Consider the following 2,500-nt stretch of genomic DNA (forward strand, 5'->3'; position numbering starts at 1 on the left):
ATATAAAGTCTATGAAGTAATAAATTTTCATATAAGTATTAATTGCATAAAGTCTATGAAGTAATAAATTTTCATATAAGTATTAATTGTATAAAGTCTATGAAGTAATAAATTTTCATATAAGTATTAATTGTATAAAGTCTATGAAATAATAAATTTTCATATAAGTACTAAATGTATAAAGTCTATGAAGTAATAAATTTTCATATAAGTAGTAAATATATAAAGTCTATGAAGTAATAAATTTTCATATAAGTATTAAATGTATAAAGTCTATGAAGTAAAATATAAAGTCTATGAAGTAAAATATAAAGTCTATGAAGTAATGAATTTTCATATAAGTATTAAATGTATAAAGTCTATGAAGTAATAAATTTTTATATAAGTATAAAAAATATAAAGTCTATGAAGTAATAAATTTTCATATAAGTATTAATTGTATAAAGTCTATGAAGTAATAAATTTTCATATAAGTACTAAATGTATAAAGTCTATGAAGTAATAAATTTTCATATAAGTAGTAAATATATAAAGTCTATGAAGTAATAAATTTTCATATAAGTATTAATTGTATAAAGTCTATGAAGTAATAAATTTTCATATAAGTATTAATTGTATAAAGTCTATGAAGTAATAAATTTTCATATAAGTACTAAATGTATAAAGTCTATGAAGTAATAAATTTTCATATAAGTAGTAAATATATAAAGTCTATGAAGTAATAAATTTTCATATAAGTATTAAATGTATAAAGTCTATGAAGTAAAATATAAAGTCTATGAAGTAATAAATTTTTATATAAGTATAAAAAATATAAAGTCTATGAAATAATAAATTTTCATATAAGTACTAAATGTATAAAGTCTATGAAGTAATAAATTTTCATATAAGTAGTAAATATATAAAGTCTATGAAGTAAAATATAAAGTCTATGAAGTAATAAATTTTTATATAAGTATAAAAAATATAAAGTCTATGAAGTAATGAATTTTCATATAAGTATTAAATGTATAAAGTCTATGAAGTAATAAATTTTTATATAAGTATAAAAAATATAAAGTCTATGAAGTAATGAATTTTCATATAAGTATTAAATGTATAAAGTCTATGAAGTAATAAATTTTCATATAAGTATTAATTGTATAAAGTCTATGAAGTAATAAATTTTCATATAAGTACTAAATGTATAAAGTCTATGAAGTAATAAATTTTCATATAAGTAGTAAATATATAAAGTCTATGAAGTAATAAATTTTCATATAAGTATTAATTGTATAAAGTCTATGAAGTAATAAATTTTCATATAAGTATTAATTGTATAAAGTCTATGAAGTAATAAATTTTCATATAAGTATTAATTGTATAAAGTCTATGAAGTAATAAATTTTCATATAAGTACTAAATGTATAAATCTATGAAGTAATAAATTTTCATATAAGTAGTAAATATATAAAGTCTATGAAGTAATAAATTTTCATATAAGTATTAAATGTATAAAGTCTATGAAGTAAAATATAAAGTCTATGAAGTAATAAATTTTCATATAAGTATTAATTGTATAAAGTCTATGAAGTAATAAATTTTCATATAAGTACTAAATGTATAAAGTCTATGAAGTAATAAATTTTCATATAAGTAGTAAATATATAAAGTCTATGAAGTAATAAATTTTCATATAAGTATTAATTGCATAAAGTCTATGAAGTAATAAATTTTCATATAAGTATTAATTGTATAAAGTCTATGAAGTAATAAATTTTCATATAAGTATTAATTGTATAAAGTCTATGAAATAATAAATTTTCATATAAGTATTAATTGTATAAAGTCTATGAAGTAATAAATTTTCATATAAGTATTAATTGTATAAAGTCTATGAAGTAATAAATTTTCATATAAGTACTAAATGTATAAAGTCTATGAAGTAATAAATTTTCATATAAGTAGTAAATATATAAAGTCTATGAAGTAATAAATTTTCATATGAGTATTAAATGTATAAAGTCTATGAAGTAAAATATAAAGTCTATGAAGTAATAAATTTTTATATAAGTATAAAAAATATAAAGTCTATGAAGTAATGAATTTTCATATAAGTATTAAATGTATAAAGTCTATGAAGTAATAAATTTTCATATAAGTATTAAATGTATAAAGTCTATGAAGTAATAAATTTTCATATAAGTATTAAATATGAAGTCATACAAGTTAAAAATTTAAAAAAAAAATCGATTGTAAAAATACTTTTGATGTTATTAGTTGTATTATGACCATGACGATATTTGAAAATGATATAAATTACCCACGTATATATGAGTTTTTAAATTTTAAATAGGTTAAAAGAATTTTTCCATATATTTTCGGGTTGGTAACGTCAACATGGGAGAGAACATTTATAACAAATTTGCACAAATCTGCTCAAATTGACATATACTGAAATAGTACTTATATGAAAATTTATTACTTCATAGACTTTATACATTTAGTACTTATATGAAAA

The sequence above is a fragment of the Bactrocera oleae genome, unplaced genomic scaffold, assembly GCF_042242935.1.
Source record: "Bactrocera oleae isolate idBacOlea1 unplaced genomic scaffold, idBacOlea1 ctg00000009.1, whole genome shotgun sequence".
Taxonomy (NCBI): Eukaryota; Metazoa; Arthropoda; class Insecta; order Diptera; family Tephritidae; genus Bactrocera; species Bactrocera oleae.